Raw genomic sequence first — 24,775 nt, 5'->3', positions numbered from 1 at the left:
GAAGAGCACACACTCAACGTCAGCCAATGCTTATTTATTAAAATCAGCTGGGGAAATGCAGAACAATGGAAAATCAATCAATAGACTTACAGAATTCTTCATCTTCATATAACTTTAGCCAACATATTAAAACACAAGTCAAAAACAATAGGAAATTTTATCAAGGAATAGCATTAAAACGGCTTTTAAAAACATACTTCATCATGTAGGCTATATCATCTAAAAACTAAACGAACAAAGAGAAAGACAGGTCCTGAGGCGATTAACAACTCCTGCACTTGAAAAACCGCGCTCTGCAGGAACTGAAGTCGCAGGCACGCAGAGATAACAAAAAGCAAGCCAACAGAATTTTGGAAAGCGCCTGGACATCCCGCACCACCACCGAAGTGGGTCGTCGTTAGAGGAATAGACGGCGCGGAGGGGATCGCAGCGGCGGCGGGCTGTAGTGAATGACGTGATTGACATTAGCTGGCTTTGGCTATGCTCTAAGCTAACGCCTACGTGCCTGTATTGAATATGATTACGCATCGCTCCAGTAGAGTTATTGTAAGCCAATTTGACTTTACACAGTTTTACACAAAACTTTTCAGTTTCCTTCTAATTCAAAATAATCCCACACCTTACTCGTCTTTCACAACTGACACAAAGAAAACTTGTGCGAGGTCTGAGGTAAAAATTTAGTTTACGCCCAGATACACTTTTAAAAATAATGTATTATTTTTTTCAAATGTTTTATTTTAACTTTTTATTTAAAATGTTTTACATGGTACAATGGTCATTAGATGGTAACATAAAAGGATGGTAAGTTGAATGATAATTATGTTTTTTTTTTTTCTTTTTCTGTCGTGTAATCGACTATTGTTTTCAGTGTCGACTAGTAGGAGCTGTACCGTTTAGTCGACTAGACCCGCACATCCCTAAAAACAAACTTACCTAAAAGTTGCCAGACTGCTACAAGGATCAATTTTGAGGAAGAACTAGTCACTGGATTTGCCGAAATATGCAAGGGACATGATATCAGATATCATGATATAGAAATATATTCAAAAGTTTCCGTCGAGTCAGTTAGTGGCAAGAAGATGAGATTCTAGAGTATATCTAGTCTTTAGGGTTTTCTCCCTAATGTTCATCATGTCAGATTATGTCAGATTTAACTGTCCTTACTTGCAGCGTGGACCACAAGTTTGACTACGTAAGACTACACTTGATATAAAGTTGAATATACCTTTCCTGTTCAGTAACTCATTCACAATGACATCATTTTGAAGGGTATTTTAATCTACACCTTTAATTCAAAATCAGCCCCGTTCAGCAGTGCACACTTCTCTTCCACTTTCCGGTGATATTTTCCAGTGCCTCCATGCAGTGAACACCTGCTCTCGCTCCATGATTGTCTCATGGAGACGTTATAAAGCCAAACAATAGAGCTCACGAGTGCCTTTTTAGTGCCAGACGAGGGGATGGAGTGAAAGAGGAATAGAGACTGAGAGAGAGAGTCCAGAGGTGATTAAAGGTGAAAGCGTAGACTGATATATTGCTCTGCCTTACAGCCGTGCCACGGGGTACAGGCCCTAAACAACAGGACCACAGCACATACTAGATAGTGTAGGTGAATGTGAGAGTGCATTATGGGTGTGAATGTGTGTTTGGCTATATGTATATGTCTGTATAAACTGCCATTTGTCATCTGACATCCTGTGAATGATGTGACCTTGTCATGAAATGTGGAAGAGATACTGATTTGTCATTTGTGTAGTGTGTTTGTAAATATTTACAGGAAGTCAGGCAGGAAGAGGCATTAGGACTACAAAACAGTCCTATAGAATATAGAATCTACACTATACACTAGCATTAAATTTTTATTATTATTTTTTAAAGAAGTTAACACTTTTAATCAGTAAAGATGCTTTAAATTTATCAAAAGTGGCAGTAAAGACATTTATAATGTTACAAAATAAGTTAATCAACCTAACCCTAACCCTAAGTACATACCATTTTTATGACCTCATATGAGAGACTGTATGGAGAAATAAACGTATAAAAATTAATTTGTCATTCCACAATCAACTAGTAAAGATGAAAAGATTTGAAAAGGGAAAAAAAGTAAAAATAGTGAAAACATTTAAGAGTAAATGATGATGTACCCTAACATCTTCAATAAAGGAAAAATTGATGAACATGCGTTCATGATCATTTTCGTAGAATGAACATTAGCATCTAGCTAAGACCTATGACCTCTGGTGTTGCTCTACCAGTTGAGCTACAGGAACGTCATATCATCTTAATCAAATGGCAGGATAGACGGCCTACATAAAGACATTAAGTCCTACTAAAGGACTTTAGATTGAGGGTCAATAGGATTGCTCAGAGGAAGCAGCTTTATAAATAACACCATTATATAAAGCTGAACGACAGCTCACGATGGCCATGCTAATATGACAAGTATTTGTAGATAAGCCTCGGATGCTTTGGGAATCTGTGATGTTCTCCTGTCTAATGCTGTTAATGCCAGAGAGAGCGAGCGCGGCGGAGAGAGTGCCTGAATTCTGGCTCGCTTTAGCACGAGCACCATTAAGACCCAATTAGAGAGCCTCCATTGGCTGTTTGGAGGAAACAAAGGGCAAACGGCTGAGCCGCTGCATTTCCACCGTCACCAATCAAAACAGGAGGCTGGCAGCCTGCCATCCCTCCACTCATCTCTCGCTCACTCGCTCTCTTTCTCTTAGGCCATGCGTCCAAAGATTTTGGCAGCCTCTCTTTATCTTCATTTATGTGTTCCACCATCTACAAACACATTTAAGGACAAGCGCACACATACACACGCATCAGCACAAACACATTTAAGGACAATCACACACATGCACACACATAAAACAAACACACACGTACATGGCCGCCCACCTTGGTACATACCGGAGTACACAAATAAGGATTCATGTTGAACACAAATGAGCAGCTCTATAGACGATCAGCAGTTTGAGGAAGAAGTGTTTTAGTGTATTTTTCTGGTTGATTTTGGGATATACTTTCTGTTTTTTTTTCTTTGTGATATATAATATAATTGTATAAGTTAATAAATATATTTATTTAGTTTATATTATATTAGTTTTATATTTTTATGCGTATATTTATATATAATAAATATACATGTATATAAAAAAGGCAATTGAATGTTACAGTATTCCTATTATAAATACATATTTTACAAACTTAAGTTTTTTATAAATTAATTTTTAAACTGATATTTAGTTTTAAAACATAATTCGTTACGATATTAATGTTTATTAAAAAATAAAATATTATTTAATACTGTGATATTTATATAAATACCATTTCTAAATATATTTAAATATAGAATCGTTATAAAATACATTAATATTACTTAATTATAAAACTATTATAATTATAAATGCATTGTGTGTATATATTTAAATATTTGTGTTTAAAAAAAATATAAATGTACTTTAATATTTATAAATATATTATTTATGTGAATGCTATTTTTATGCATGCTATTTATAAATATAATTACAAACTGTAAATTATTATAAATTAGAAAACTTTGGAACTCTATATATATTTGTATATATGTGGACTCAGACTATATATAATAATGAATTACAGAATGATGAACTGATGAATATGAACAAATAACTGAAGCCAAATCCTTTTTTTCTGAAACCATAGTTATTGGTTTTAAAAATCCATGTATGAGTCCTGAAAAAAAAAACCTTTAAATTTGGTTATAAAATGCAGCTCTCACTCTTGTTTATAACTAAACTGTGAGTGAACATAACTGTTTTTAGCTCTCAAAAACAGGACTGAGAACTTTGTATCTCTCCTTTGTATGTTCTTCCAAAGTACCTGGTCTCTCCGGATCAGGCCTGCGGCATTTCTAAAACATGCTGCCAGATTAACCCTTTGAGATGAGTCTGTCTATCACATCCTCCTCTGTCAAGCCCTGCCTCCCTCATCCATCCCTAAGGCTATCATTGGATGGATGGAGAGAGCAGAAAAAGAAAGAGATGGACTGATAGAGGAGAGACTTGGATCGTGTCTGCTGTGAGATCGATCAGATGGTGTAACGATAAGACATAAGGATTACAGCTGCTCTCTAAGGTGTGTGTGTGTGTGTGTGTGTGTGTGAGCAGAGGTGAGTTAGCATCACATTCCTGTTTTCTGCATCGGGTCACTAACTTGAAATCAGGACACTTTGAGGTTTGTGCTTAGTCATCAGCAAAAAAAAAATGTTTTATTAGATAATACATTTACACAACAGCCTCCTTGTCTTAGACCTTCCATGCTGTTGAGGGGTATTTTTAGACTGTAGACAGATTTATGCATGTGCAATGTGCAAATGTGCTTTGATTTATCATGTAGGGTCAGTTTGATCTTCAGTGGGAACAGCATAGATGGGTTCATTTAAGTTTTTGAGGTTCATACTCTCTGACTGGATTCTGAAGCATCTCCTTCCTGTCCAGCCTGTCTGAGGCATTTCAGCCCCCTTCCATCTCAGCTGTCATCCCCCTCACGTTCCATGGATATTGAAGATGACAGTCTCAGTCCGGCCCAAGAAACTGCGGTCGCTTGGTGTCTGTCTTTAACTTGTTAACATGTCCGTGTCTCTTAACACCCTTCTCCGAAACCAGAGATTTATGGGAGAGATGAGATTTCTTCTTGGGTCAGGACACCCGTCTCCTCCCTTCCCCTCCCACCGAAAACATTCGGCACTGAACACTTTCCTCCGTCTAGCACCAGTCCACCTTGCGGCCTTGTTTAGTCATCGTTTCCTCTCCTTTTTCCCCAGATTGAGGCTGTAATTTGAGTTAAGGAGGGGAAAAAGAAGAAATCTGCGTGAGGCATACTGTAGAACCTCTGATAGATATACATCATTGCCGGTGTCATGCCGAAAATTGATCGTCTGCCGAAAACTGATTGCCGTCCGCGTCCGTCCGTTTTACACTTGCCAAAAAGTGATTACAGACTCTACTTATTGAGTGAACTGTTCTTTCTGCTTCAAAATGACTTGATTTCATTCATGGTTGTTATATTTGACAGATTATATCTCATTCAGACCTTTTTACCTGTTAAAATACCTTTAAATGGCCAATAAAACCCATAAAATGCAGTTTTACACTTGCCAAAAAGTGAACTGTTCTTTCTGCCTCAGAATGACTTGATTTCAGTCATGGTTGTTGTCAAAATGTATTTCAACAGGTAAAAAGGTCTGAATGAGCTATAATCTGTCAAATATAACAACCATGAATGAAATCAAGTCATTTTGAGGCAGAATGAACAGTTCACTTAATAAGTAGAGTCTGTAATCACTTTTTGGCAAGTGTAAAACGAACGGACGGACGTGGACGGCAATCAGTTTTCGGCAGACGATCAATTTTCGGCATGACAGGTGTCACGGTCACTAGCTATGGGTGGCTGCCCTGTTATTTCTACGGTTCCCAAATGGGATGCTGAATAGGAGGTATATATTTCAGCAGTGTATGTGATTTCTTGGTTGACTGTGTTTTAAATATGCTTATTTAGTGTTATACCTGTATACCAATGTAGCATTTCCTTATGAATGAAGGTAACAAACAGGGGGATGGATGGATGGATGGACAGATGGATAGCATTTAGTTAGATGGTAGATGGAAAGATAGAGTAGATGATAGAACAATAGATGGAAATATGGATAGATTGAATGATAGATGGATGGAGAGAATGATGGTTAGATGGATAGATGTTATGGTGGATCACCTGTTTTAAATGAATTTATATTGCAATTCAGTAATTTCCCCTTCCTGACACTCCAGTTCAACTTTCTGTAATATTTCGATTCTTTAGTTCTGAATTTTGCACAACCCTGACTCACTGGGTGCATTGCCGTTATCCAGGCTGGATTCATCCACTCGGTACACGCCATTAGGCGTAGTTTGTCTCCACGACCTTGTCTTTGCCAGCACTTTTCGAGCTTTGCTAACGCAAGTGGTATTTCCAGCATCATTGGTTGGCTTGCATTAACCGCCATTACCAGCGTCATTAACTCTGCCAACATAATGTTTCCTCATCTAACTGAGAATAACACCTAGCGGCAATAACTGCGAACAGAGAGCAACAAATGTTTTCTCCCTGGTGATTAGTCCTGCTCGCACCTGGGTGCAGGCCGACTGTAATTACAGTAGGTGCATGATGGGTCAGTGTAACCCAGATAGTCGCTAACCTTAGGGATGCACTTGGTCTGTTTGTCCAATCCCCTTCTGTTCGTTCTATTTCCAGTGCAAATCCCAACATCCCCCAGGGGTTTAGGAAAGGACGTGCTCTCTTGTGTTGTAGGGCACAGCGCTGGTCCGCTACAGTGTTTGCGAGCCTGAATAGCCTGGAACCGGGTCATCCTTGGCAGCAGTGGTACCCCTCGCTGGGTGAAGAATGAAGGGCACCGTTGGGCAGCAATGCAGGGCTATGGGGGTCATGGCCACTTTTGTTTCTGCTAATGAGCCCACTCTGTCGGCCAGAGCGGGGAGGACGTCTCCTGGGACATTTTGTGCATTGTGCGGTCGTCTTTGTGTGGGACGATTACGTATCATGTGTGCATTAGGCAGTGAATTGCGAGGCATTGTGCGACATTTGGTGTTGGCCATGTTCGTGTGAGCAGCTTTTCCGTAGAAATGAGTAAAGAGCTGAGAATGATTTTCCCTCAGGTCCTCTATATTTTCCAACCGTTCTTCGAGCGGCACAAGCACAGGGAGTTATCTTGCGATATATCTGTGCAAGTGTGGGCCTCTGGCTGATTCATTAGCACAGAAATACAGTATATGGCCTTTAATGACCCAAAGGAATATCGAGCAATGGATTGGTATTGCCGAAGATTAAAACAAGTGAAAATGCCATATTGGCCTCCATCGCCTCAACTCCCACTCAGCAACTACTCGAATAACTCTGCCTTTTTTATCTCTCTCCACAGCCTCTGCAGATAGATGACAACTTTTGTGGCCAGGACTTCAACCAGCCTCTAGGGGGCACCACTACGATTGAGGGGATTCCTTTATTCCTGGACAAAGAGGATGGTATGACGTCAGTGGCGGCATATGATTATCGCGGCCAAACCGTAGCCTTTACTGGCACCCGTAGCGGCAGGATGAAGAAGGTGAGTCGCATGCTTAATTTTTGGTTGTGGTAAAGCGACAGTATGTGTTCATTTGAGGTTGGATGTTGAAGATCGTAAAGGTTTTGGGATGGTGTCTTTGTCGGATAGAAGTAATGTTGTGGTTAAAAATATATTTTTTTATTATTATCATTTAATTAGAAAATTCTGAGTAGCCTTTATAACATTTTATGTAAAAATATCATTTAAATAACTATCTAAATAAATATATATATATATATATATATATATATACACACACCTTGGTTTTTATAATATATATTTTAATTCAGATTTTTCATATATATTTAGATTTATGTTTTTTACAGTTATGTAAAAAATTTTTTTGGGGGGGGGGTTGTATGTTACCCTAGTTAAAAATATACCTTGGTTTTGAACACTACCATGATTTTAATAACATTTGTATTCTTTGAAGTATTTCACAGTGCTGTGTAAATATTTTTGTATATGAGGTGTGGAAATCATTCAGTACCATGGCTTATATCAGAATACCATGGTATTACCATCTGATACCATCAGAGTATCTTGGTACTACCACAGTACTGTTTTAAAATGATTTGTATTAGAATACTAATAGTGAAACACATTTGCTCTCAAGAATTTGAAAACGAGCCACATGCACACACACTTCTACACAAATGTGCTTGTGCTGAAGTATGCAGTAATCCTGTCTCAGTCCTTGTATATGACCCCGGCGTGATGTCTAAACCGCTGGCTGGATATAGGCTTTACGTGGGGGTGGTGAGGGGAGATCAGCGGATGTCGAATGATATCCCATCATTGGAATCGCATTTCTCCTCCATCTTGCTTTTCCTGTAGTGGACCCCGAGCCGGACAGCGCTGCCTGTGTCATTAGACAGAAATCAATGGCCTGTGTGCAAATACAGTGTATGTGTCTAGGTTCCTAATAAGGTAAAAGCTAGAAAGGTACATGTACATACGTTAATGGCGTGCATCAGTTAATTGAGTACCAATCATGTGCGTCTTTCTCACCAACTTCCAGTTCACTGTTCGACCATCTCAACCAATCCTGGTTGAGTTCCTTTTCAAAGCCATAGCCAAATATGTCTGAGCTCTCAAGGGGCGAGCTGTATGAGACAGACCAGCTCTGGATCTTGGGTTTGCGTTGATGCCGGCAGTGCTGTTTTATTGCTATTCATTTAGTGCTAAAGTGTGGGTCTGGCCCTAATGAAATGTAAAGCTGTAGTCTATTGATGTGGGCTCATTGTAATTCCTCTAGTCTTCCAGTTGCTACGAGGCCTTATTGATTAATCTGTATGAATATATAATCAGGGGCCTAAATCTTAGAGGCTGCAGACAGCTGTACGAATGTGTGTGTGTGTGTGCGTGAGTTAATGTTTGTGAAGCAAAGACCATTGACTGGCTGTGAGACTGTGACATGGAAGATCGTTTGGTTCAATTTGAAGAGATGTTTTCAAGTTTTTCCTCTTGATTTCTCAATCATTATTTTTGATTCATCAAGTATCATTTGTGTATGCTCAAAAAATAAATAACACACCTTGTGTTAATGGGAATCTGTCTGTTGCTTTATCGTTCATTCTGTCTAATGTTTGTTCTATCTATCAGTCTTTCTGGCTGTCGTTCATTCTGTCTGTTGTTCGTTTTGTCTATTGTTAATTTTGTCTGTTGTTTTCTGTCTATTGTTTGATCTATCTATCGTTTGTTAATTGTTTGTTCTATCGCTTATTCTATCGTTCATTCATTGTTCTATTGTTCATTCTGTCATTCCATCTATCGTTTATTCTGTCTATCTTTTGTTCTATTATTCAATCTATCTATTGTTCATTCGATCTGAGATTCGTTAATTCAATCTATTGTTAGTTTGTTCTGTCATTCGTTCTATCTTTTTTCTATTGTTTGTTCTATCTGTCATTTGTTTGTTCTATCTGTCTTTCGTTTCTTTGATCTGTCATTCTATCTACCTGTCGTTCTATCTTTCATTCTATCTATTACTTGTTCATTCAATCTGTTCTTCATTTGTTTGATCTATCTTTTGCTCTATTGTTTGTTTTATCTATTGTTCTGTCTATCGTCTGTATCTTCAGAAGTTTGGAAACACTATTGTATGGAAACATTTGTGTTTTATGTAAAATGCTTATGTTTATAAATAAATTGATATTTTTGGCTGCATTAAATTGATTAAAAATGATAAGTCAAGGAGTTCTTGTTGAGTGTGTGTGAAAGAGGTTTACTATTTATAATGCCAGATGGATTATGTAGAGTGAGTTTCTGAAGGCAGTGAGATTTATACATGTGTTTGTATGTGCTTATGAGATGTATTGTGTGACCCTGCTAAGAAATGTGGCTCCTGTGGGGCTGGTGCACAGGAGGTCAATGTCAGTGATTTTGATAGAATCTACTATTGGGGTTCACGGGAGGGAAAATCTCCATAAAAAATCCTCTGTTCATAAATATGCCGGCCTTCTTGACATCGCATCTATCCCCCAACCTCAAGCCTCAGCTTGACGGGCTCTCAATAGGTCTTTTTCACATGACGTCACGCAACTTCCGTTCTGATGCGAAGCAGGGTATTCTTACTTCCGCCAGCATAGTAAGCGCTATCGCTACCAGCATGGAGTTCACCCAAACGCTTGTACAACTGCCACAAATACGATTAGAGGATGACTGCTGCTGTCTATTCTCGTCCTCATTCAGGGAGAGGCGTCTGGCATCTCAAACGAACTTACCGAATACCGATCGGTGAGATTTGCCGCTTGAAGTCGAGGGAGGAGTTGAAAACGGATCGATCATATTAATCAATAATAATTCAAAAAGTAAAAACACTGTATACATGTAGTTAAAGCGAAATTGAATGGAGGAATTTCAAGTTTTTCCTACATTTTCCCGAGAAGTCTCCGGTGTAAAGGTATAACGGAAGTACAGATACACTGCTTTGCGGGAAAGCGGAAGTTAGCTGACGTCACTGTGAAAAGGGCCTATTGAAGACAACAGCTAATAAAGCAGGTTGAAAATGCGTCGGATGAGACAATTAGTTTGCAAGCCATGTCGTAACTATCTGAATCTGAGCTCTATATACCTGCATGCATTGGCAGAGCTAACATGCTAACCAGCATGTGGTCAATTCCCAACGTCTTTTTAGTCATGTGGCGACCTGCCAGTTAAGGTTATTGTGAATAACCAGTCAGTCGCGTTCATGTAATGTCCACCTACCCGCTTCTGCAGGTCAGATTTGAGGGAAGAGCTCCCTTGGAGATGTTAAATGCACTTATCATTTAGCACGTTAGCGCGGCTAATTAGCATGTTAGCGCAGCCACACGTGTACCCCCTCCACTTCTGAAATGTCACTTTAATTAAGAAGCATGATCTGATTTGAGCTAATTTGCAGAGCGAATGGTAATTACAGATAACATTTGGAAGCAATGAGCAAGAAGGAAGGCTTGTGGAATGGGTGGGGGGTGCGTTGTTGCGGCAGGAAGTGATTTCTCCTTGTGGAAATCTCGCCTGATTGAGAACGATTAATGATTGACAACATCTTGTAGTCCTCGGCGGGAACGTCGGAAGCCGTGATTGGTGGCAGTGATTAGCGAGCGAGATGCAAAGAACGTCCTCAGAAGTTTGTTGCATGGTCAGTCGCTCCAAGCGGCATTATAAAGCATCACACGCCTGTGAGGGACAAATCAGAGGAAGACAGACTGTAGCATGTCGTAATTGTGATTTTTCTTCTGTGGTGACTTTTCTTAGCATCTAACATTCTCATTGTCGAGGTGAAGCTGTATCTGTGCCAGTGCAGAATTGCTGTTCATTTTATTCCCTTTCTCACACACAGACACAATAAATGTCACATCCAGCTCCTCTCTTAAAACGGGCACTGTGCCCGTGTTTCTGTCTCAATCTGTATCAATTCAGTGTTCTTGTTCAGGCACAAGTAAAAGATCCTCTTGATCATTTCGTTACTCTGTCTGTTTCTGCCTCAGTCTCCTGACTGAATCCTAAAACTTCCCAAATGTGAATTTTATTATAGTGTAATATTGATATTTTCTATGTTTATATATTCATTTTAAAATTTAATTAAATTTAATTAAATTTAACATATATAATAATTATAAATTAATATATTTAATATATGTTTATGTAACACAATATCTTGGTACAATAATAGTTATTTTGTTTGTTACATATATTTATACACACATATAGCATAAGATGGCATATAACATATAACATAACACAACACATAACATAACATAACACATAACATATAACATATAACAACTTATTACACGGTTCTGTGGAATACTTGATTCTAGGGATGTAACGATTAACTGCGAGCCGGTTGAAAATCGATTCAAATATGTGACGATTCAAATCGGTTGAGATGCCAAACAAATCGCGATTCATTTAGGGGTAGGAGTTTATATCCGGGTAACTGCAGTCGGCACTGTACTCTTGCTAGGAACATTTTCTCTTCGTGGAAGCTTTGCATTTGGTTAGCTAATAAAATATTAAAACTCAATTCAATATTATGTGTACAATTATTTAATTATGTCATCCTGGTATGCGGACTCGCTCTCTCCTTTCATACAAATGCAGCTGCTGCCATTTTGCGACAATTGTTTTGTACACTGTAATGGATTATAAGATAACTAACAAACTGGTAAGATTTAAAAAAAAAATTCGTCTTAAATCAATATATTTTATCGCCTTAATCATTTATGTGATGAAATGTTGTGTAATAAGTGGTTTGACTGCAACGTTTCCCTTAAATGTCCGTCTAGTTTGAACTTGCCACTTGCTCGCAACTGCTGTGTTCACGGAAGCTTTGCGTTCAAATATTTCAACTCAAATCAATATTTTGTGTCTTAATTATTTACTTATGAGGCAAGTAGCCGTGTAATAAGCTAGATAATGTGCATCCAGCCGGTTGTTTTCGCAGAATAACCCCCTTCAGGGTGATACAAGACCCCTCCGCTTCGCGTCAGTGTCCTGATCACCTTGTTGGGGGTTATTCTGCGATTAATAACCGGCTGGATGTACATTATCCCTTACATCACATAACATCACATAACATCACATAACGCAACATATAACATAACATACCATAACATACCATAACATAACATAACATATAACATAACATAACATAACATATAACATATAACATATAACATAACATAACATAACATAACATAACATAACAGCATAGCATAGCATAGCATAGCATAACATAACATAACATAACTTAACATAACATATATTCTCACACACAAAACTTGATTTTTTGTTTTGTGGCTTTTATTTTAAGTCATTTATTTCCTGGTGCTCTCTTTTAGCAGATATAGAAGTTTAAAAATCAGTCTTTCTTTTTGGGTTTCAGTACTGAAAAAAAATCTAATTAAAACTGGACTGTGTTCACTCATTTGTGTGTGCTAGGTATTATTATGCTTGCCAGAGTACCGTGTCCAGTGGTGTATAAATTACCTGAAAGCCATACTCAAGTAAAAGTACAGATATCTTACCAGAAAATGACTTTGGTAGAAGTTGAAGTCACCGTTTAGAATATTACTTGAGTAAAAGTCTTAAAGTGTAAAAGTATACATTTTAATTAGGAAATGTAGTGGAGTAAAAATAAAAGTTGGCTCAAATATAAAAAATCATGTAAAGTACTGATACTCCCCAAAAAATACTTAAGTACAGTAACGAAGTATTATTACTTCGTTACATTACACCACTGACCGTGTCATTAGCTTAGCAACATGCTAAGGTTACACGCTAACAGAGTCCATTGTAAGCCAAGTCTCCAGTGCGCATTAAATTATGTTTTATTAACAAAATTCGGGAGGAGCACGTTCAGATAATTAACCTAATTAACACGAGAGGAGCACATTCAGTAATTAACTCAGTTAACAAAATAAGAGGTGTATATACAGTGGGTACGGAAAGTATTCAGACCCCCTTAAATTTTTCACTCTTTGTTATATTGCAGCCATTTGCTAAAATCATTTAAGTTAATTTTTTTTCCTCATTAATGTACACACAGCACCCCATATTGACAGAAAAACACAGAATTGTTGACATCTTTGCAGATTTATTAAAAAAGAAAAACTGAAAAATGCTCAGTATTTAGTAGAAGCACCCTTTTGATCTAATACAGCCATGAGTCTTTTTGGGAAAGACGCAACAAGTTTTTCACACCTGGATTTGGCGATCCTCTGCCATTCCTCCTTGCAGATCCTCTCCAGTTCTATCAGGTTGGATGGTAAACGTTGGTGGACAGCCATTTTTAGGTCTCTCCAGAGATGCTCAACTGGGTTTAAGTCAGGGCTCTGGCTGAGCCATTCAAGAACAGTCACAGAGTTGTTGTGAAGCCACTCCTTCGTTATTTTCTTATTGCTTTACTGAACTTGTATAAAATGATTATTAAATGTGTTATCATGCTGATATCTGCAGAAAAACGGTACTCTTTGTGTGATATAGATTAAGTTAACTATATTAAATTATATATATATAAAAAGCATACAGAAGCATTTTTGCCATCTACAATTTAGAATGCCTGGAATTTTGAGTTTTAATAGACTAATAAATCAACGTGCGTGCACTCTGTGTGTGATTTGGTGATATAGCCTACTTGATCATGTCAGATCGCACATCATTACAACAACACTTACCATATTATCGCAGACGATGCTGTATTGCACACCCCAGACTCGACTTGAATGGAAAATGAATCATCTACATCTGTATCGGCGTAAAAGTATACATTTTAATTAGGAAATGTAGTGGAGTAAAAGTAAAAGTTGGCTGAAATATAAAAAATCATGTAAAGTACTGATACTCCCCAAAAAATACTTAAGTACAGTAACGAAGTATTATTACTTCGTTACATTACACCACTGACCGTGTCATTAGCTTAGCAACATGCTAAGGTTACACGCTAACAGAGTCCATTGTAAGCCAAGTCTCCAGTGCGCATTAAATTATGTTTTATTAACAAAATTCGGGAGGAGCACGTTCAGATAATTAACCTAATTAACACGAGAGGAGCACATTCAGTAATTAACTCAGTTAACAAAATAAGAGGTGTATATACAGTGGGTACGGAAAGTATTCAGACCCCCTTAAATTTTTCACTCTTTGTTATATTGCAGCCATTTGCTAAAATCATTTAAGTTAATTTTTTTTCCTCATTAATGTACACACAGCACCCCATATTGACAGAAAAACACAGAATTGTTGACATTTTTGCATAACAAAGAGTGAAAAATTTAAGGGGGTCTGAATATTTTCCGTACCCACTGTATATCCCTCCACCACCCCATCTCCTCACTTCTAACTATTCCTATCCCAACCTGGGATGGGGGGAGGTACTCTGTGTTCGGGCCAAATTCCGAGCTCGGAGCCCTCCCCTCGGACAGCACGCCAAATATGCATAACCTTTACTCCATTTATTATATGTAAGTGTGAACTCGTGAAGTGCTTTTTGTCACAATTCAGTTAACATGCCACCTTAGAAGGTATATCTATATCTAGGAAGATATCTAGGGAGAAGGTAGCAAGGGAGTTTGCTAGGCATTTGTACCCTTGCTCTACGTGGCCATTTTAAGCACTGGCAGATGGGTTTGATTGAAAGAGCCCCTGGCTATGAAGCTCATTGGACATCTGTGAGGAAAGCACACTTTTAACCAGGTGCTTTGCAGGTTTTTTTTCCCCAAAGTCCTGACTTTGCTTGGAAGTGCCCTTGAGTAGCACTTAACCTTCGAGTCCGGGGGGAAAATCTGGCTCTAAAATTAGCCTGTAATGGATGGCGATTGTATATAAACCTGTTCGGGCTATTACGAAACGAAACAAATGCCAATAAGCTATCGTCATACGACCGAAGGACGCTGTGTTAGCATAAAAGTTTATACACCCTCCAAACAGCTCGTGTTTATGTGCTTTGAGTCTCCGTAAACCGAATGACGGTGATGTCAGGTATTCTCTCATTTTCTGCCTCATTTGTTTAATGCTGTGATGAGGTGGCCTGTGTTCCTTTGACAGCTGTGGTTATCCAGCATGCAGACATGTCTCCATCCCGCAGCAATGGACACTGTCGAGTGGAACAGTGGGTCACTGATGTGTGCCGGCTGCTTGCGCTCTTCAGCAGAGCTATGGACTCTCTGTGTGTGTGTGTGTGTTTGTCTGATACTTACCAGATGCCAACAGAGGATGTGACCAGCTTAATTCCTGGGATGCTGTTTGCCAGCTTTCGCCACAGCTGTGTCCAGCGCAACTGTGCACAACCTCACCTGATGCCAGGAAAGGACAGCTACCCGCCCAAAAGCATCTGCAGCTGGCCCTGACGTCATGGCGTTGTCTGACAACTGCGGACACGCCTCCGTCCTCCAGCCGCAGCAAAGGGCCGAAGCAGCTGCTTGCTTCCCTTCCTCTCATTGGCGCCATCTGTCCATTCGTCACAACAGACATGGCACTCTCTGTGGTCAGTCACATGTATTAACACTGAACTCTCGACCCCTGCAGTTTGCCCTTGTGCGCATGCCACACGTGTAAGGGCCGTACACCCCGAGTGTTCCGCCACAACATTTGCAGAGAGTTCATCAATCATGCTGATAGTCTAAGATGGTTCAGTCTGGAAAGGTGATGGATGAAAAGATGAGGTTTGTACTAACAGTATGTGGACACATTTAAAGATTTTTAAACCTAGTAACACTTTAATTGAATAAATATTTATTAGTGGTGTCTGCTAAGGCACTGTTAGCATTATCTTAACTATTTTGCACACCGCTCATGTTTTCTTCTGAAAATATATTTATGCATAAGAAATATGCATAAGTCTTAATTTTAATGAACTAGAATGTATATTCTCTTTTTAAAGAGTATAATGGATTATAATATAACGCATAACATTTTAATGCATAACATGATTCTGAGGCAGAATAAGATATTCCAAAATCAGACACAAGTGTCAAAATAAAGATCAAATAAAGATCCACCGATATGCTGTTCATGGCAGAGTCCAGTATCTCGTAAACATATTTTATCAAATTGTGCTGGATTAGATTCTCTTGAATTTTTAAACGACATTTTTACAGAGTCAATCCTGAATAAATTTTTAGAGTTTTTATCTTAAGCAAACTTCTTTAGTTTTTTTTTTTCATTGCTCTTTTATACTATTTCAACTTGTTACTTGCTAGGAAAATAGCCAAGGAATCTGGCAACCCATCCAATCAACAAAAAAGCTTTAACCATTCAAGATGTATTATAACTATTTACAAAAACATGCAACTAATTATGAGGTGCATTATACTGCATTATGAATGTTTTAAAATGCGTAACGAATACATTTACAGTGCATCTTGTGTAGAAGCTTCAAGTGAAGTATTACCAATAAGGGTTACTTGAAAATTGTTTTTGCCATTTCTGTGAATCAGCAGTGGGTCAATGCAGACTCTGTGTGTTGAAGAGTTCAAGTTCTTGAAGTCCAGATCACAGAATGGCTGGATGAAGCTCTGTTTGTGAGGAGGTCTTGTTGTTCTGGCTGCCAAAGCCTTTGTCACCAGGCCAGCTCTCCCTTGGGCTCTGTTGTTGTGGAAACTGAGTGTGTCATGCATCTCATCTGCATATGTGGGGTGCCTGCCATCTCTTCCGTCTCTCTCTCTCTGTTTATGGAAGCACCTCACGCAAGTCTCCTGCCAGCCCTCCAGAATTCTAATGCGCTCCCCTGTTTGTTACGTTTCATGATCAGAGGCGATATGTTTGGCCCCTCCGGGACCTGCTTTCAAGCGCTGTCTCGAAGATGACACTTGGTAGGAAAGTTCTTCCTTGTAACTTTAAAGATAATGACTTCTTAATGCTGCCAGACCCTTATTTTCTCCACAGACTTGCTGCAAGTGATTATGGGAAAGAACAGTGATCTTGTCTGCCACCTTTTGTGAAGCTCAGTGGAGTTCCTTACATCGTTCAATGCCTAAAGATGGAAATGTCACAGCGTATATGCGTGCAGATGGTTGTATTGTTTTTTTCACTCACGCAGAATCAAACGGAAATCCTTTCATCATGCAACCATACCGCACTAACGTATTTCTGGAAGATAACACCATACAGACCCTGAATGTATGCCTGAAGGCAAGAAAGAACATAGTGCCTCTATTCCCCGCTGTTTCCACAGGAGGAAATCTGTACACCCAAGAAAAACAACAGATTCAGGAGACACCGGATAGTGGCTTTCCCACGACTGCTGGCCAGGCACGACATCATGAATGAGAGTCTGTCACTGCAGGTTTATTCTTCTTTAAAGTGGCCACCATCGTGTCACAAGGCCCACAGTGGCTAATCTGCAGCTTCTGGTATGAGATTAGGTCCCTTGAAGCTTCATTAAGGTTGAGATTTGGAGAGAGGGATAGCCATTAGTTTAGCCACCCTATAGAAGCCTGTCTCTTTGGAAATAAACGCAATCAATTATTAACTGTAATGTTGTTCCAAACTTGTTACTATGATTGTCTTTGTTTCATGGAAAACAAACCGATATTTTGGAAAAAGATGCACAGTTTACTGACTAATATTAGTTTTTTTAATTTTTTGGTTTATTTATTTAAGATTTTTTTTTATTGTACATAAACATGACCCCATTTTTATGTTTATATTACCTATGAATATCCATTTTGTAAATTAACATAAGCTATATCTCTCAAATCTCTCAAATATGCCATGTACACATTCAAACCAGTCCCTCGAAATGTGTTGCGCAAGGTTTGATATCAATGACAATCGACCACTAGGCATCATTGACATCAAACCTGATCTTCACCAAATGGATGTGATTAGGAGGTTTCTGTACTTAAGAATCACTCCTCACTCATTTGTACTGAGTATTTTAGGGGTGGACCCTCATGCTTAAATTTTTTTTGTCCTAAAAATCTGATGTTTTTATACAAACCAAACTGTCGCTAACTCGTACAACAGTTACTTTTTCTTGTGAAATCAAGCTGGGTTCCTGAATTTCAAGTCTGAGCCTCTCGAATTGCAAGATGCTTTCGAGTTGAGTTTATCATATCAAAGACCTCAGTCTCTTGCGACCTCCATGCCTTGGTTTCTCTTGAAGCCGTTGAGATGCTAATCATTGCACTGTAAAGGAGAGGGGGCCATTCCAGCCTCAGACAGGCTATTGGGGGCCTCAGCACTTCCAGACATAGTGATTATCAAGTAGGCATCAAGTCCCTCAAGAGGCCCCTGCAATCAGGACGGAGAGGTCCTTTGACACGAACCCACACAAACTCATGCACTTGCTTACACGCACAACACACCTGCTGCCCGGACTCATATGCATGCTCACTAGCCACTCGCAATCTTCAATTAGGAGCTCTCGGTATGTAAGAGTGATCCTTTCCATTTGAGTTTCAAAGTCAGAGGGGTGAAGAGACAGTGGACACACACTCACAGTCACACACACTTACATTTGGTTTCAACAGATCTGTAAGTCTGTCATAAAAGGAAGCCTGGGGATATTGAGGCCACATCTGTAAAGCGAACCAGCCTTTCATTTGAATTTTTCCTCAGCTGAGTGATTTAAAAGTCCTTCTAAAAACTGTGAGACAGTGCAAAACAGCAGAAAGATTCAAGAGGGAAGGACAAAGAGAAGGAAAAATGGGGATCGCTCCATCTGTAGACCCTCCCCGTGCCAACATTCATAATGTCTTCATTGGTGCAAGATTACCGTGCATGATATCAGGATGTCCCTCTCAGCTCCTCAGTGGTTTGGCTCTAAACAAACCCCTGTCTTTTTCCGACCCTTTCAGCCCATTGTTGAGGAACGATCCCGGCTGTGGAGAGCCATGCGACTACAGTGTAATCTCTCCATGTGAAGCGTATAGCGGTCCTGCTCTTTCATGGTCAGGCATCCCCGTAATTAAAGTATACCGACTTGGCATGTGTCCTGACAGGCTTCAGTGCTGCGTGTTTGTGTTTCAGTGTGTGTGTGTGTGGCTCATCCATGCTGTCCGGCACCATCCTTCCCTTCATCTCTGCCTCTCTCCCTCCCATGTGGGCCACCCTGATCTTCTGTGGCAGGCTGTGGTGTTTGTATGACTTGCTCGCTGGCTCTGAGCCCTGGGGGAAGTGTGGCTGGGGCCCACATTGGCCCTCTGTGGCCTTGCATATGTGTGGAGCAAAAGGGATTGTTAGAGGAAAAGGAAGTGCTCTCTTTCTAGGAGATCCTCATTGGCTAGGAGAAAGACACATGTCTTCCAATGTATCTTTTAAACCACTAAGCCACTAAAGACAAGTAATGATGTGGATTTTGAGTTTTCCCTACTTACCACACACATGTAGATACCTTGTAATTCATCAGCACAACTACTGGTCATGAATAGGCACTTTCTCACATTTCTTGGGGCCTTTTTTGCTTTTGTTATATGTGCCAGTTAGAATAATAACTATGGTATTTTTTATTTTTCACGACTATCTTAGGTGACCTCTATATTTCTGTTTATATGCGAGCATGTTTATATTAAGGTTAGGGCTTGGTTAAGGTCTGTATGTGGGCCACTGAGCCATTTGAAAATAAAGGAGTCCTAGTCTGTGTTGGTGACCATCTGAGCAGAGCGTGAGATATTTTGCCTTTGATATCACACAGGGGCCCTTTGTGCTCTGAAACGAGCGAGGTCAAAAGCAGGCCAAAGATGACTGTGTTTTTGTGCATGTGTGAGACTATGTGAAATTACAATATGCAACACTTAGATCACATCCCTCCTTGTAAACAGTGAACACCCTTCTCTCGTTTTTCCACAAGCCCCTCTGTAGTCGATCAGGGTTCAGCTCAGTCTCTTTCCTAACATAATCATAAACAATATCCCCTCCATCTTCATTCCAATCGCACTGAGTCATGCAGTCTTTCCATTAATCAGCCCTAAGAGTTGGTGGGGGGAGACTGGCTCTTTGGGGAACATTTGGATCTTTAACTCCTTCTTCCAACACGGATTACAGAACATTCATCACAACAAAGTGAATATTGTGAGCGCTGAGCTCCGGACATCTCAGATGACAGGAGTTATGCAGTGACCACCACGCACACACATACGCCAGCTTTCACAAGGGCTGGGCGTGACTGAGTGCGATGAAGTTTCATTACATTAAATGTCATCTTTACGTAACCTCATGCCACTGAGTTAATCACTTTAGTTTATTTCCAGCACCCAAGCGGGTTCAGGCCTGTGCTCGGATTCTTCTGGTGTAATGCTAGTACTTGATTGTCTTAAGAGGTTGGCCATTCTCTTGTGATGTGTTGACTTTTTGACCCCCAGTGGTCGTGACCCTGGCTGTCTGTGCTTTCCTTGATGATAATTGAGCGTATCCACGGGACAAGCGTCTAAAATGCCCATTTGAAAGGCTATAAAAGTTAAAGAATTGGCTCGTTTCACAGATCTGTTCTGGTATTTGCATTGTCTGCCTTTTTTTCACAGGCTCGTAGTTAAGTCTGTGGCAGGAGTGATGTACATATGCTAAGCATGCTAAGATATTGAACATCATATACTGTATATCCTCTGCACAGTCTTGCTTTATTGAAAATCAAGAGGCAGCTCTGAGGTTTCTCTGACATTGACACTTCCTCTTTATCCTTCCTCTACTTCCTCTTTGAAGACTTGATTGTTCAGAGTGCACTCAGGGAGACGTCTAGCATTAGTTTTCCTTTGACGAAAACAGCACAGAGGGGTTAATCCAGCAGATTAAAGCAGATTTCCTTGCACTGGAAATGAATAGATAACAGTTTGAGCTCTGATACATTTGAAAAGAGGGATTAAATGCTTCGTTTAAAGTCTATAAGATACATCGGGAGGTTAATTGTTTCCCAATAACATATTTATCCCTCCATTTGTTAGCACAATTGGGATGAATCGCTAAATTAATTTCTATGCTGTGTGCTCATTTCTTCATTGTTTTTTTTTTAAGACACAAAGATTCAAGTTATTGACCAGAGGCCTATTGTGCCAGTATTGGATTGACTCGCTGATCCAAGCCACTTAGTCTGACAAATAAATCTTTTCGTATATGTTAAAGCTCTGCCCATCCAAAAGGCCTGACATGGAATTTCCGCCCTATCCCAAATGCCAAATGGTTCACTTTATGTGCACTTGCAGTATTGCAGCCTTCTATTGCACATATCTGTTAAGTTCATGAGACTGTATGGTATCCCATTTTGTCAATTTATGATTCAGAGGACTATTCATGATGCGCCCCTAAATGAGACGCCTACACCAGTTGTTGACTTCACAGTGGACTCCAACCCAACAGTCTGTTATTACGTCAACAATTTAGGGATTCAATAGAGGATTACAAGGGCTGCGGGCAGCATTTGGGATAGAGTCTTAAGGTCACTTTTAAATCCACCCTTCCAAATAACTTCTTTGTTTTTCCCCACTTTGTTCACTTGCTTAGGTATGCTTGTTTTGTTTTCTCTTGCACACTCAATCCTGTCATTTCTCATTCTCCTCCTCCATCTCTCTCTTTTTTCCCCCCTCTCACTTCATTACAAGCTGTTAATTTATTTGGCTCTATTGACCTCTGCGCTGTGTCCTCTCCTTTCAGACGAAGAGGGTGGAGAAACATGACAAGAACGAAATGGCCTCGACTGTAGGTTACTGAAATATGACTCCAATCTTTTCCTCAGTGTGTCTGCCTTGCATTCGCACAATAAAATTCATGTTGGGAACCTGTGCCAAGAAAAGCACCAGAAGCAACCACAAAGACTGATGTGGGCTGTGTCAATAGCTCGTTTTTGGCTTGTCTAATTGAAAGCAAGGCAGTGCAACGGATGAGCAAGGTAGCCCGGGTCTCCCTCTCCCAAGGCCATCTGGCTGGGCTCGGTACCACAACTCTCGGAGTTGGTTTGGACTGAGATCCCGCCACCTAATTGCCATACCTTAACCTTTGCAGGTCTTAACTGTGTGACCCTCTTCTTTCGTTGTCTGTCCGCCAGCTAGCACCTTTGTCGATCTCCTCCAACAAGCAGGAAGGCGTTAGACACAGAGTGACAGGGGCAAAGGGGTGCTTCTGGATGAGTAGGCAGAAACGTCCTGACAGGATGACAGCGGCTGCCGCAGCAGCAGGTGCCCGTCACCTTTTGGCCCACTGCGGATGATCCTGCCAGGACCCGTGGTTCTTCCACCTTCCTAACCCTCACCTCCCTAATTGAGACCCCAGCAGTCTCTTGGCTCGCTCTCCTCCGCCAGCCCTTCTGCCCTGCACGATGGATACGTATCCCAAATGTGTCTAACAGTGTTCATACTGATGGCTATATTAGTTTCCCAGCCAAATCTGTACGATCTCCTAAATGGATGCCAAGAGTCGTGCATCTTAACTATGCAGGGAGCATAGAAACATAACATAGATTTTCTAATGATATTGGCCATTTGAAATACATTCTGAGTATTTTGATGGAGTTTTATGGTCGAAGTGGAGTAGAACTCAGGAGGAACATGGTCAGCAATTAAGTTTGTTGCTGCTTTAGTACCCTCAAAAACACTCTAAAGCAGTGGTTCTCAACCTTTTTTTTCACTGGGCCGCACTATGGTCCAAGTGCAAGTCTCACGGGCCACACGCATATCATTTATATATTATGTCACCATTACAAACCAACCAGATTTATAATAGCTTATTATAGCCTAAATATTATGATATCTAATCGATTACATTAATTGAAATAAATAAATAATTATACTCACCATTAATAAAACACCTGATGCTGTCGGGAGCTGACCAATTTTGTGAAATTTGGATCGAAAGGAGTAACAGCACAATGAAGTTGCGATTGTAAGTTGCAGTCTGTAAGACGCGCGACATTGCAGAAAATGTGCGTTCACAAATGTAGCCTATGTTGATCCAAATATGGAAAGCACTTTTGAATTTAATAATCTGAGTTTGTCTCCAGAGATGTTTTGCCACATTTCTGCAATTAAGGATGATTGCTGCATAATATGGGTGTTTCCTTTTGCCTGAACTAAAGTCCTGCATTTCAGCCCGGGCCCAATGGGCCCCGACTTTTTTACGCCCCTAGAGCCGGGCTTCGGGACAATTTTCGCGTCATAGTTCAGACGCGGGCCGGGCATCGGGCTTGTTTTAGGCTTCTCCTTATTTTTATATTTTAGACATCCATCAATTAGTGATGAAAAATAATTTTTTTTTTGCCGTGCTGGTGGAAACAACACGAGACCGTGGTGCCGCGACTGTCATGATCAACTCACTGTCTGCCGCTGGCCGCTTGGTCGTTACTTTAAGAAACAAAAACTTATATTTAACGACCAAAAAATGTTCCAAACTTTTTTCTAAATTAACTTAATAAAAAAACCGGGGCAAACCGAAAGTTGATGCCGAAAGTCCAGCACTCTCCTACCTTCACTGCTGCGACTACTCTTATGTGTTCCTTCGCTGGCATTTTCCACATTTCGTTTTTCTCCCTTAATAACAAATGTGTTCATTCTGATGCTCAATTTTACCGAACGAATGGCTGCTGATGACTATTTTAATTGAATTCTGCCAAAGTGCGCGCTTGTAAGTGTTCGTTAAATGCGTAACGTTAATTAGGTGAGTACAGGTCTGCTCATGTCTGAAAATAATATATGAAAAACTAAATTATTTTACATAACAAAAACATTATAGCTTATATTTGTTTAGTAAATTTTTTAATTAATGTAAAAACTAAAATGAATTGTAAAACTGAAAGTTATTTTTTAAATTGTGTTCAGCATGGTGGGCCGCATTTGAATTTGTGACGGGCCACTGCTCTAAAGCAATGGTTCCAATGAGTGAAAGAGTTTTCTTTTTGCCTTCCCTACATACCTAGTTACCATTTTTGTGTTTTGGATGTTTGTCTGCATCATGGGCGTAACTAGCTTCAACCGCAAGACTACCTTAGCTGACCAACTTCAAGTTTTTCAGTGCTAGTATTTTTGGCAGCGACCCTTTTCTTTCTCTTTCACTCTTTTTCTGAAAGCCACAGGCTTCGTGTGCGGCCTCTTTATTTAACCTCTTAATTGGATCAAGTCCTGGCTGACAGTTTGAGAAGGCTCACTCAGTGTAGATTGTCACATCTGACACTAAACCCCTCCGTGTCTGTTGGGTCTGGCATCAGTTTTGACAATGCCACAATCAGTCCAATCACCAACTTCATTTCGTTAACTCCTGCCTCTCATTCCCGGTAAGATTCATCTTTCCATCCTTCACTTTTTGTGTGCAGGAGCCTTATGAACCGGTTTGTATAAACATCTGTGGTTTGTTCTTTATGTGATCATGTGTAGAAGTCGTGTCGAAGTTTCGCTAGGTCTTATTTGTTCTCCTAAATAACGGACACAGTAAAGGTCTACTGACTCTATAGGTATGGATGTAACATTACACAAATCCGTAAGTATTTGGTTAATAATGCTATTTTTGAAGTGCCCAATTTCCTGGTCACTAACAGTGTCCAAAAAATAGTAGCATTTGCCTGGTCGTACCTTTACCCCATTTAAAGAAATTAATAGTATTTTTACCATAAGTACCATAGGTGGACTCTGATAAAACACTGATATGATGTTAATGTACATCATTTTAAATGTTTATGTTTAAAGTATTATTAATTTCTGCATTTTTGTAAGTGGAAAAAGGTTCTTT

The 24,775-nt window shown here is 39.8% G+C and overlaps 1 pseudogene; it reads left to right on the top strand.

Moving 5' to 3' along the window:
- Positions 1–24,775, top strand: part of LOC107707032 (plexin-A1-like) — a 239,176-nt pseudogene that overhangs the window by 43,542 nt on the left and 170,859 nt on the right.

This window comes from Sinocyclocheilus rhinocerous, unplaced genomic scaffold (genome assembly GCF_001515625.1).
Source record: "Sinocyclocheilus rhinocerous isolate Xijiao unplaced genomic scaffold, SAMN03320098_v1.1 scaffold714, whole genome shotgun sequence".
NCBI classification, from domain to species: Eukaryota; Metazoa; Chordata; class Actinopteri; order Cypriniformes; family Cyprinidae; genus Sinocyclocheilus; species Sinocyclocheilus rhinocerous.
This window is presented reverse-complemented; position numbering and strand designations above follow the sequence as displayed.